Source organism: Rhyacophila brunnea, unplaced genomic scaffold (genome assembly GCF_057557595.1).
Source record: "Rhyacophila brunnea isolate RB1 unplaced genomic scaffold, BYU_Rbru_1.0 scaffold_8, whole genome shotgun sequence".
NCBI lineage: Eukaryota > Metazoa > Arthropoda > Insecta > Trichoptera > Rhyacophilidae > Rhyacophila > Rhyacophila brunnea.
The window spans coordinates 4413760-4428262 of record NW_028233350.1 but is presented as its reverse complement, the minus strand read 5'-3'; positions in this window follow the sequence as shown (position 1 = coordinate 4428262).

Genomic DNA, 14503 nt, shown 5'->3' with positions numbered 1-14503 from the left:
GAGATCCACCTCTCCTAATTCATCACTAGTCTCCTCAGTGACGGCCCGGTAGCATTATTGAGCTAGCCGTGAGCCGGGTCATGTCAATACATTGAAAATAAAGGTTCGCCAGGTACGAAGACAAAAACTGTGTTAATTCTGCTGTCAATAATTTTTGTTTGCGATATTGGAGCATATGTCAATGGACTACATATATCAACCTCCACTTTCTGAAATAGTGTTGTGTAATTATTTCAGATATTTATTACTGTTTTGACGTACCTACCTTTTATAAAGCGATTTTAAAATAAATATAGTTTCATAATAATATAAAGAAAGCATACGAGCGAAAATGCCTAAGATACTTCTGACACACATCAAATTTAATCTTTGTCTAGTAACTGTACAATTTATCCATATTTATGTTAAGTGTTTAAAATGTTATAAGTAAAAAAAAAATCGTCTATTCACGTGGTAGTCGCGAAAATTATGAACAATATACAATGTTAAAAATAATAAGAATTGTTAAAATTTCTAGTCACAATATTATTCAAAGACAAATTAACCCGATCAAAACAGCCTCGACAAACTTCCACTTCATTAACTTTTGTTCTATATGTTTATCCTGGATACAGCGGCAAACACATTTTGAAAATAGCCGATATACTGGATTATTTGTTAGTTTGGGTTAGTTTAAGTTGGATTAGGTAATCCTAACAAATAATCCAGTATATAGGCTATTTTCAAAATGTCTTTGCCGCTGTATCCAGGATAACCGACTTGTACCCTAACTTTAATTACATACATACTATTGTACTATATTTGGGCCATCAAACGTTCATTCCTGTCTACGGCCTTAAAATTATTATCTACGTGCCTATATAACTGTATGCCGTCCTGTCAAAAAGTGGAGGTTGATAATTTAGTATGTAGAAAATAGAAGTTATTATTAGTCTCCATAAAATATAGGGTAAACAATTCAGTGAATGAACACATAAGAGGTGAATTTGAAAATAAATTAAATTAAAAACGATTAAATGAACTAAGAAAATTATAACAATAGGTAGGTACAATAAATTGTGTATAACCGTGGTATTACTAATTTTATGCCGTGATGCTTTGATAGTTGAACTTTTCATAATATTTGGATCACTATTTAGTTGCTCATTTATCTGCTACATCATAAAGTCGTAAATATTGTTTTTTTATGAAGCAATCATAAATACAAAAAAATAAGATCTACTTTTCAATCATAGTAGATACCTAGGAATATGGTATAGGTGTTGATAATTTTTAATTATTTATTCGAGATCTTCAGGGAATTACAAAAGTCCACACCTAGAAACCACTGGGCCAATAAGGTTTCTTTTTATATCTCCAAATCCATTTCACTTACACATTTATAGGTAAAATAAATAAAACTATCTTTTATTTTATCTTGCACTGTTCTTTAAAATCGACATTAGATTTTTTCAAAGAAATAACGTTCTGTCTTTTTCTTAGAATATTATGTAATCAGTGGTGCACTTACTTCAAATTCTAAATTTTTTTCTTACGTTTTACAATTTTTTTTTTAATTTGTCACTTATTTTGTCCTTGGGTTTGCTTATCAAGATTTGTTCGCATGTTTATTTACGTTTTTTCTTACCTCCAACTTCTTTTTTATTCAATTCGTTGCGTGTCTTTCTTTATTCTTATCTCAGATATAGTTAGTTAGTTAATACAAACCGTCCACTCTGTGGAGGCCCATATGAACCCATTAGGATCGGACATGGTTGAAACGAAATGAATTGGGATGTCTATATAATATCGACATTGTCATAATTATAACTACAGTCGAACTCGGTTATTACAATCTCGGACATAGCGAGATCTCGGATGTAATGAGGAAACAGTCGTTGACATTTGGTATATGATTTTCTCCGTACATTTTTATTCACTGTTATAACGAGATACTTATCGGATATACCGAGCTAAAATACTGGTAATGTGTTGATCGTTTAAAGACATTTCGACCCTAAGCAATAAAATCCGATCGGACAGGATGCCGCCGGAGACAGATTACGTTTATGACACTAGTTAAGTGTCTAATTGTTGTTTTCGCCGACAATAAAAATACCTATTCTCTGATATAACGAGTACCGCTTATAACGAGCACATTCAGCTGGTCAAACCTTCCTAGTAATAACCAAGTACAACTGTATATTCCTTATTTTGTTTAATAATAATTCGAATGGCAGTTGTTTTGCTATTCATTTCATATCATTCTTTTATTCCACCTCTAGTAGAAATTCGATGTAATTGTCAATTGTACAAGATTAAACTCAATCTTATAAACATTTGTACTTAAATGTTCATTTACTACTATAAATGAATTTTACTGTAGAAAAATATTTATATTAATTCGTATTGACAACGTAAAAAAATCTGGTTCATTGACTGGACAGGATACCCTTGTATTGCCACTGTAAAAAAAACTACGGTAAACAAAATGTAAAAATCATAAACACTTTAAATCAAATCAAATAGACATGTTAGAATTGTAAATATTTTATGGGGAGAATTAATTGTGAATATTTTTACATAGGTAAGTAAATATATAATAAATTTAAATGCATTTTTATCAAGCTTATGATTTTTAATATGTGGCGACACACAATATTTTATTTTATATTTTATTGCCATCTGGTTGCGATCGACGAAAGTTTTTAGTAACACATTTTTAGAAATTCATGGTAGATGCCTGTAGATGCCTTTAGATGGCGTTGAAGTCACATTTGATCGTAAATTGAGGCAAAGAATTCGCCTTAAGGCTATACCTCAGTTGAGGCACGGTCTAAAAAGATCGTGGCTAGGCGATGCGCGGATTGTGGGTCGCGAATGCAAATGACGCATGTCAAACGAAATATAATTTGTCATATAAATCCAAAATGTGTCCATTTAATGTTCTGTTTATTGTTCTATCAGTAACAATAATAATATATTATTCATTGACATGTTTTCTTTTTAAAGTAAATGGGTAACGTGTTTAGTAATCTTTACACGATTTAAGAATTAATACGCCCGTCGCCATCATGAAACAAATTGACGTGTTTCCAGCTCGACGTACTCTCTCCGAATGGCAGCTAGTCCAAAATTTCGTCGCGCCTATAGTTGAAAATTATTTGCTGTTTCACTGATGTATCACCTTAAGATAAAATGAATAACAAAGATTTTGAAATGTAATATACAAAGAAGATGTATTTCAGGACTTTCTCTTCTTCCGCATGCGATAAACCTTCTAGCATGGATGTTGTATTGATGTCGTATTAATGATTATTGCACCAGGCGCAGCCAAAGCCCGGTGCAGCGCGTACCCCCACCAAACTCTTCCCGTACCCCAGGGTATGCACACCACACTTTGGGAAATAGATGTAGATTGTAGACTCTACATCTGATCACTTCATTTAAACTTTTAAATTCTGGTTTTTAACACCGGGTACTTTTGCTCTTGCCTCAAGCTGAATTTTCTAGACGGACGCGGTTTGCTATGTACATTGTGTATCAACGTTTTCACTTCGTCACGTTATAGACAAGACCTATACTTAATTGGACTCGTAAGTGACGAATGAAACTTAACTATTCAAGGTAATACAGCGCTGTCACGAAGATGTACTTAGAAAACTACTGAAAAGTAAAAAGTTAAAAACAAACAGTAAAATTAGGAATAAGAAACACTTAATTATATTAGTTATTTTTTACCTGATTCTACAATCATAATTAAATAACAATTAGGAATAATTCAGTGTGTCCTAATGACAAAAGCGGTCTTGGAACCAGTTTACTGCTATCTAGACGGAGCACTTTGCATTACACGAATGATAAAAATTCTTATTAATACTATCGAGCGAAGGTACTTGATGGAATTTGAATTTAAATTCTAATGGATTAAGATTTGTATTACATATTCAATTTGAGTCGTTTTTTGCGACCCGGGTTTCGCCCTTCGGCATCTTCAGACGCTGTGTATACTCACCAACTATTCATAATTTGTTTGTTATATATATTTTTATTGGATTATTGACTTAATAGGTAGATGATTAGTTTTAACCTACTTCATTGTATTGATTTATTATATAAGTTAGAATTAATAGTGTTCGTTGTCACTGTGTGTTTGCCTTTTGGTGAGTATACACAGCGCTTGAAGATGCCGAAAGGCGAAAACCAGGTCTCAAAAAACGACTCAAATGGAATAGTACAAAACTTAAATCCATTAGACAAAAATTCTTGTGTACCCCGTAACGTCATCTGTCACATTGCCAAAATAAAACTATCGGATACTACTAATACGGATTACATCAAAGTAAGTAAAAGCGATTTAAATTTAATATAATATTACATAATACTGTAATTTGCTAAACATAGCATATAAGTATTTGTTCTTTTTCTCTATTAACGCCTCTTATGGTACGTTTACATCTGACACTTATACCGTTATATTTATTTTATGTGTCTGATATAAAATGTCACTTACTGTTTACACCTGCATGGATCTGACATAAAATATTCGTCTACTTCTCGTTGAAATAAAGTCTCTACACTTTATTCAATGGAAATATTTGGAATGGTATTGTAACTTATTCGGACACTTATTTCACATACTTCTTAAAAACGTTATGTCAGTTGTATTCTCTTATCAATATTTTTTGATAAAGACAATATCGAAACAGGTGAAATAGAAAATGGAAAATTTGGCGAAATGAGGAATCAACACATAACCTATTTCCCCTAAAACAGCATTGGAGTCATAATTAATTATTCCTTGGATGCAAATATACGATACGGGATATAGCGGATATATAGGATACGAGAAGAATTTTGGGAATATTTTGTCAGTTCTCAAGGAGAGTTATCTTGGCAATATAAAATATTATAGGTAGATACTTACTACATATAAAATTAAAAAAAAAAACTAATAAATTAGGTATGGTTTTTGAAATCGATAGTTTACATACCTATCTACCCACTTAAATTAACTTTAAATGTGAAGTCGATAAAAGTGCACTATTTGGAACGGCCCTCAAAAATTAACCATTTTGATCAGTCCACTTGGAGAGACTGTGTTTCTACGTGAAATTGATGCTTATTCCTATTGTGAGGAGGTGTGAGCGAGGATGAGGTAGGTAGATGGACTTCAATGGATCGAAGGTAGATGCGTGTTTGAGTAAATATCAGTTTATTCTCCTCAACAATACTTGAAACAATTCTTACAGACAATATATTTAGTATTAAGATTAAATTGATAAAGTTAAATTATAATGGCGTGTTACTATGAGAAAAGTTGAACTGAATGCGACGAGCAGAGATTCGACTATAGGTTACAAAGATTTGACGACGTGTGTTATCAGATTCGCCCCGCTTTGAGCTTTTATAGAAATTATAACAAAGAAAGGTTATCTGAGGTCAGGACGTTGACCCGGTGACCACACGTCACTTGTTTACTGTGAGTTTACTAAGTACGAGCAAATCTGATAAGTTGGCACATTTCCGGATTGCTTTATATGGCAATGAAATGCTTGATAATGCATACTTCGTTACAATGTTGCTAAATAATTCTTATGAATAATTATATTTTATCACGAAAGCAAATGTGTTTATGATGAAATTTGATGTCTTGCAAATTGCTACGAAAGTTGACTGACCTGACGTCGTGTGCCGTCAGTCAGATTGTGAATCATGCAATACGCCTTTCTTATCAACTAGTTTACATAGTAACAAATATTATTAGATACTTAAATATATTATGATAATTTATATGTAATGATGAGGTTCCATGCTAGTCCCGACATTCCTTCTGAATTGAGTATATTTATAAAGCGCCAAAATATCATTCTATCCATATCCATATATCGAGTGTTTATAGCAGTTACTTTTAAAAAGGTTGATTTTTGAGAGCCGTTCCGAATAGTGCACTTTTACCGACTTCACATTTAAAGTTAATCTAAGTGGGTATATAAGTAGTTGGAATAAGTGACAGGTGAGTGTCGACACACGCACAATAAGTAGCTGATACAAATATAATTGCTATTTACACTAAGTGAATATGGTGTCCATGGCCCCCACAAGGAGGGTGGGGCTGACATGGCACTAGCTTGGGGACCCGGGCGCAGGTGGGGCCCAGCGTGGCGAGTTAACCATATAAGTGAGATAAACACATAAATTTGCTCTCATGTAAAAAAAGTCGCCTGCGCGCTTTTGTCCTTCAATAATATATTTACACAGTTTCTGTACAATGTTTTATTGTGTATGGATACTCGGCAACTCCATAATAATTTAAATGAATGTAAGTATTAAAATATACAAAAAAAAAAACACTAAATATACACATTTATTTTATTGCGTACACCCTAGGTTAGAAAACGCTAGGTACTGTAGAGCGTCACACTACTTTTATCCTTAGAAATAGCTAGGGGGGGCCCGCCAAAGATCCTAGCCGGGGGGCCCGTTTCAGGATGTGGGGGCCATGATGGTGTCATACATAAATATGACGATATTAGTGTCAAATGTAAACGTACAATAAAGAATAATATGCAGAAACCAATCTAGGAGAATATCAGTGTGGGCTGCGAAAGTCACGATCAACCTCTGAGCAATTTTGTAATATGGATAGTGTTGCCATGTCACTGAAAGTACGTGCTCCAAGAAATTATATTAATTCGGCAAAAATTATAATAATTATAGTTTTTAGGTGGGTACCTCTTCTGACAATCTTTAAGTTCATTTCTTAAAATCAATATCAAGAGCTTTTTTACCTGTTTCAAGCATTTTTTTATTTTCAGTTCGCCAAATTATCTACTACTAGCTGAAGTACCCGGCTTCGCACAGGGTAACTTCGTGGTTATATTTATCTTAGATATTTAAAAAATAATAAGAGGTAATTATTTTTTTAATATTAAAATTAATCTGTGTAATACAATATGAAAATAATTCTTATATGAGTAAAGCTCAAACAAAAGGACACCAAATTAAAATCGAATCCAAAATATGCAAATATAGTAAAAAAAAAATAGAATTGGATGGAACAAACAAACAACAAATTTTGTATTTTATATAATAATAATTTAGAAAACTTTGCAGGTGTGCGCATAACAATTGACAAAAGTTTCATCGCAATCGGATAATTGGTATAGAAACGCACACGAATAGAAAAATATGATGATTTTCTAATTCAGAAATCTTCGTGGGCATGCGCTCAACAACTCACCAAAGTTTTATTACAATAGAATGAATAGTATAGGAACTCATACGAATAGAAGAAGAAGAAGATGGTTATATCAATTCAGAAACCTTTGCGGGCGTGAGCACAACAATTGATCGAAATTTCATTGCAATCGGATGAATGGTATAGGAACGCATACGAATAGAAGAAGAAAAATATGGTTGTACTAATTCAGAAACCTTTGCGGGCGTAAGCACAACACTTGATCAAAATTTCATTGCAATCGCATCAATGGTATATGAACGCATACGAATAGAAGAAGATAGAATATAAGAAGAAGAAGAAGATGGTTGTATTAATTCAGAAACCTTTGCGGGTGTTACCACAACAACTGACGGAGGTTTTATCCCAATCGGATGAATGGTATAGGAACCATACGAATAAAAGTATAATGAATAGAAGAAGAAGATGGTTGTACTAATTAAGAAAAGTTTGCGGGTGTTACCATAACAACTGACGAAGGTTTCATCGCAATCAGATGAATGGTATAGGAACCATACAAATAAAATAAGATATAATGAAGAAGTATAAGAAGATGGTTTTTCTAATTCAGAAACCTTCGCGGGTGTTGGCACAATTACTAACGAAAGTTTTATTGCAATCGGTTGAATGGAATATAAACGCATACATATAGAAGAATAAAGAATAGAAGTAGAAGATGGTTGTACTAATTCAGAAACTTTTGCGGGTGTGGGCATAACAACTGACGTAAGTTTCATTGCAATCGGATGAATGGTATAGAAGCCATACGAATAAAAGAAGATAGAACGAAGAAGAAGAATATGGTTTTTCTAATTCAGAAACCTTTGCGGGTGTGCGTACAAAAAACTGACGAAAGTTTCGTCGCAATCGGATGAATGGTGTAGAAACGCATACGTGACAGATAGACATTCATTTTTATATATAAGATAATATAGCCTCTACTCTTCCCGCAAGTGCAAGCAATAAGTTGACAAATTTTTATCGCAATCGGATGAACGATATGGCAGCGCATAAAATACGAACAAACAAACAAATATTATTTTTATAATATAGATTACGAAATCGTTGTACTTTGCGCCAACAATTTAAAGTACGAAATTATTGAAATTGTATTATTTTTGTCATATTCGTCGAAATTCAATCTAATACATTTTTTTTCAATATTCAAAATTATGGTATTTTGGACGTACTACCAACCTTTTTACTATCGTACAAAGTAGCGAAACAAAATTATAATAATTATAAATAATTACATTGGCTTAAAATAAAAAACTCTCTACTTAAATCTTGCAAAAAATAAAGTAGGTATAGTAACATCTATCGTCAAAAAATATAACTCATGCTCAGTCGATGGCGAGGCACTTGTCACTGTTGACTTACTTGAATTAGATAACGAGTGTATTAATATATAATGACTAAATAGTTATATCTTTTAATTAATTATTTATCCACATATTAAAACCTAAACTGGTATCTGAAGCTCGCAAGTAAATATAAAACCCATTCTTGTAAGAATGCTAGAAAACCGCCCAACGAAGAAAATTATTCGAGAAATCAATAAACCATTCTTGAATTATTGAGAAATCATACAATATCCTATAATTATTCTCAAATCTCGAAAATTAGAGAAGGTGAAATCACTAGATAGAGTGTAAACGACCCGTGAAACTGGTAAGTATAGGAAATGCAGTCCGCAGCTTTGTGCTCAGCCGTAGTGGTTTGGCGGGCGCGGCGCGGCAGCGTCTTGCGAAACTCAAACGTATAACCGTGTGTGAAATGGTTATACGTTTTTATGAGTTTCGCAAGACGCCGCCACGCCGCGCTCGCCAAGCCACTACGGCCGAGCACTTATAGGTAACACCGGTTGCTTTGGTTGCTGATTGTGTCAAAAAATTGTAAAAAAAATATACTCACCATGAAAATAAATGAAAGAATTTCTTCTCATTAGGATGGAGAAATAGAGGGTGGGTCAAATATTCCTTAGAAAAAAGCATTAAAACAGTTTTTATTTTTGTATTTTTTTTTATTTCTCAACATTATCTCCTTGGAGCTCAATACACATGGTTAAACGTTTCTCAATTTTTTTTAAACCGTCAGAAAAATAAGTTTTCGGAAGGTCCTCAAAATAAGCATTTGTCCGATCGATGACTTCTTTATTTGAAAAAAAACGTTGTCCACTTAGCCATTTTTTTATGTTTGGGAAAAGGAAAAAGTCACTGGGGGCTAAATCTGGCGAATACGGTGGGTGGTCGACCAATTCGAACTTCAATTCTTCAATTTTAGCCATTGATCGTAAACATGTGTGAACACGGGCATTGTCCTGATGAAAGAGGATTTTTTTCCTGTTTAAATGAGGCCGTTTTTCTTCAATTTTGTTTTTTAGCTGGTCCAATAAAGATGCATAATAATCCCCTGTTATTGTTTTTCCTTTTTCCAAATAGTCAACGAAAATAATTCCACGTGCATCCCAAAATACAGTAGCCATAACCTTACCAGCTGATTTTACGGTTTTCGCCTTCTTTGGACATGGTTCGCCTTTCGAAATCCACTGCTTTGACTGTTCTTTCGTCTCGGGAGTATAGTGGTGTATCCATGTTTCATCTACAGTCACAACGCGACGAAAAAATTCATCCGGATTGCGTTGCATGAGCGACAACAGGGCTTTAGAGGCCACCACCATATTGCGTTTATTGTCGACTGTGAGCAAACGCGGCACCCATCTTGCAGAAATTTTTTTCATGCCCAATTTGTCATGTAAAATAGAAATGACGCTATCTTTTGAGATCCCTGTAACCTCAATTATCTCACTCAACTTTAATCTTCGGTCACTTAACACCATATCGTGGATTTTATTGATCATTTCTGGTGTAGTCACCTCTACAGGACGTCCTGAGCGTGGTTCATCCTTTGTTGATGTACGACCACGTTTAAATTCATTTAACCAGTTATAAATAGTTGCAAGTGAAGGAGCAGATATGCCGTGAACTAAATCCAACTCATTTTTTATTTCCTTTGCTGTTAACCCTTTTATATTAAAATGTTTAATAACAGCTCTAAACTCAATTTTCTCCATTTTTGTAAACAAGCAAATTTTTTTTTAAATGTACGAAAAACACACAACAACCCGATCAATCTGATTGAAACTTCGCAGCATACTGAATCGGTAGTGCCGCTGCATGAAAACAAACCGCTTACAGTACTAGTCGCGCCACCTGTCGGCTTTTCTAAGGACTTATTGACCCACCCTCGTATAATAATTATTTCCGTTAATTTATTTAGACATGAATTTTTTTCTGTACAAACCGACATAGGTATAATTATGTATTTTATTTTCATAGAAATGATTTTTTTTGTGATGATGTTAAACTAAATCAATTACATTGTTAAATTTTCCAATCTGTTTGTAAATAATGACTGCATTGGTCATCAATAATGACAAGTGAATTATAATATAAAATTTTTAATGATTCATTATTTTGGTATCATATTAAATTTATGATCTTGATTTTATCATGAGAACGGTAATAAAAATTATTGTATACTAGCAGAGCCAGGTTGTGATAGCCAGCTATTTGATAGGCAGTGACGTGCCGTAGGGGTAGGCAGATTGAGCGTCGCTTGGGGGCGGCAGTTACTCAAAGGGCGGCAAATCGTGGAGAATCATTTCGTATAAATAGCTACCTTAACTTAGTACTTACCTAATACCTAACGAACATATCTTTCCATAAAATAATCTGCTCACTCGTTGGAAACAAAATGACGAATTAATTAAGATAAAAGGTTCAACATGACTGTTCAAGTTGCCATTGCAAACAATGAAAGAAATTTATACGAATTGTTATAGTAATCAAAAATTGTGATATAGTATAATATCTACCTATTTTTATCGCCCTTACCATCATCAATATGGACCTATCCACTGCTGGATGAAGGCCTCCTCAGCCTTATTCTACTCCTTACTTACACATGAATTGTAATATTTATCAAAATCAGTGATATTATATTATCCACCTATCTATATACTATAATGTATTATTATTACGAGCCTCAATAAATCCACTGCTGGATGAAGGCCTCTCCACGTTGATTGTATTCTTGACAGTCTTGAATTTCTATATTTATTAAAAATGCTAATGTTATTTATCTACATATTCATATCGTCATCATCATCATCAATCCACTGCTGGATGAAGGGTTCCGTAACGTGATTCTACTACTATCGGTTGAACAAATTTGTGATATTATACCTATTTCTATAATCCTTATCATCAACGACCTGAGCCAATCCACTACTGGATAAAAGCCTCCCTAGCCTGATTCTACTCCTTTCTGTCATTTGAATTGCTGTATTTATCAAAAGCGGTGATATTATATTTATCTACATATTCATATCATCATCATCTACCAGGATCAATCCACTGCTAGATGAAGGTTATCCCAACATAATTCTACTCTTCTTGACCATGTAAACTGCTATTTTTTTTATTTTTATATATGTATTTCTTTTGTCGGGTTTGCGATGTCTAGTTTACTTCCGTTGCCATTCGTCGTCTGTGGTGACCAGAAAAGATACGTGCACGGATGATAAAAAATACTGTATAAAAAGTGGGGCGTTATTTTGGCGTTGCCCATAGGCGGCATTTTGTCTAGAAACGTCACTGTTGATAGGTCTTACAGACAGTTTGGCGTCCTAATGACATGGCGTTGGATTTTAATAAAATTGTGAAGTATATCTAATAAAAATTATATGCGTTGATGGCGAAGTTGTTTTCAACTTATTTCTTCTTAACAGTTTGAAAAATGGTTAACAACTCCTACTCCTAAAAGGTCTAATAAAAACTTTTATGTGTTTTGAAATTCCCTGCTTAGGAGCAAAAATATAAATTTATTTGAATATCAGTAATGCACCTACTGAATAAATGACAACGAGTTCACTTTAAATTTTCCTAAGCCGGCAAGGAAATGAAAATGGTTATTTGTATCACTTTTGAGCTGGACACCGTCTCTTCGCACGGACATACCCCTCCCCCGCTTGCGCGTTTCAGATCCCGTGAAGGACATTGGGAAAAGTATGAAGGAGTGCTTTCCAAAAAGCTTGATATGACTGCTAGATCCCGAATCCTGCACCAGCAGTCAGTCGCATCTCGCGCCAATTATTGTTTTTTCTTCTTTGTTTCTTATTATCTTATGTTTAACTCACATACCGGAAATACAGCGCCACCAGAAAGAAACGACGACGGTTCAGGACAAACTCACCACACACCACATCATACATTATCGACCTCTGTCGATCGCAAAGCCTCTATAGGTCGTCTTAGAATCTCCAAACATCCTACAGACAAGAACCAGAGTTGAAGGGGATAAATGCCAAGCCAGTAGAAGAATACCCCAAGTGGCAAGTAGCGGCAATGATGATGTATCGTCACCTGACTGAAAAAAATGCCGGATTTGGTTGACTGCTTGATCTAGAGGGGCATTATTTTTAGGGATGCCATTTCGGGCGGTATCAGTAGGTGTATGCAATACCGAAAAATGAACGTAATTTGGATTATAGTTAGAAAATTTGAGGTTTTAAATGATATAGGTACGCCATGCCACCCATAGTAATCAATGCTTTTATATTTCAACGATTTAACAATAAAAATGTACAAATATCTACCATATCTGTATCAATTTATTTATTAAGTAGATACAACACTTTGTCCATAGTTGTATACTTGTAAATATAACATAAGTCTAAATTTATGTTTTCAATAATCATACTTATGTATATTATATTATAATATTATCAAAAAATGAGTGTAATTTGGACAATAGTTAGGTAATTTCCTACTAAATGATAATTTTTATGCTATAACATTAGAAACTTAAATATGTGCTTTTAGCTTGTCTGATAAAATATCTTACTATAAAATGGGCCGCATGTCAAAATGTTATTATCATTCCTGTTAAATTAGTCATGGGGTACAGGTGTTTATTTTTTGGTGTGTTTTTAATTATCATGCTGTGCGCAGTACGCACTTTAACTGATAATAGTAAAATCTTAAGAAAATACGTAAGTAGGTAACAATGTAAAATAAATAATTTATATTGTAATTAGTTATTAATAGCGTTTTCGGCGTGTTTCAAAACTAGACGAAAAAATTGAAGCTTTCAACTTCAAAGGTAGAGCAAGATTGAAATAAATATATTTTGCCCACTTGTGGCATGAATGTGAAGCAAATCAATTAATAGCCTCATAATAATATATTATCTAAGCATCGTTCTGAACAATATTTTTTTTATTAACGGGCTCAGACCAAATGTATATAACACAGGTTCTCAAACTTATTTCGACCACCGCCCACTTTGAGATTTTAAAAAACTCTAGTGCTCCCCATATTTTTTATCTTACATTTTTACATTACTATGTGTTGCGTATTTTAAAAATAATTATTGCAAATATAAATTTTAAACATGCCTTATTATATGGATAGGATAGATAGGGTGTGACCCATATCCTATTTCTGAGATCAAAGAATGTTTCTATGAGAGGACATAAAACTTAATCATATTTAAATTTTATTCAAGTATTTTTATTAACATTAAAAGAAGGCTTTGAAAGTCTCGGATAAAAAATATCGGAAATCACAGACAATTTCATTTAGTTAACTCAACCATGGACTACGTACATGAAATATAAAGCTGCATCCACACTATTATATGCGTAAGCGACTCTAATTTAACCTTCTATACGGGACTCCAATCATTCGAGTAGTAAATCGCATCTCAATTAGTGGTGTCGTGTCTGGATTCCGTCGAATTTTTATAGATTGAATTTGTCTGCCGTCGCCTCTGTAGATTTCCTTAACGCCGTCTAATTTTCATTGAGCCTTCTACTGCCCCCCTGAAAGCCTGCAGCGCCCACAAGGGGGCGCTGCAGGCTTTGAGAAAGACTGGTGTATAAGAACACTTTCTTATATATAAATAGAGCCTAAGCATTTGAAAGTGATGAATGAAGCAAAAAACGACCGCTGTTCCACGATTCTTTATACAAGCTGTATCGAGATAACGGAGAAGTTATTTTCTGTTGCAAAGAAATCTGGAACTTAATTATGAGAAACTGGAAATTGATTAAGCAATTTTTATAGAGAAATTATGTTGTATATAGCTCCATTTGACATAAGTAGAAGAGTTTTTAGAATTTGAGACCGTATTATGTGGTCAGAGATATGTCCCTTTTACGCAATGTCTTTCGATATTTCGGTTTTCAGTTTTTGTATACAGATGAGCTTAGGTTTTTTA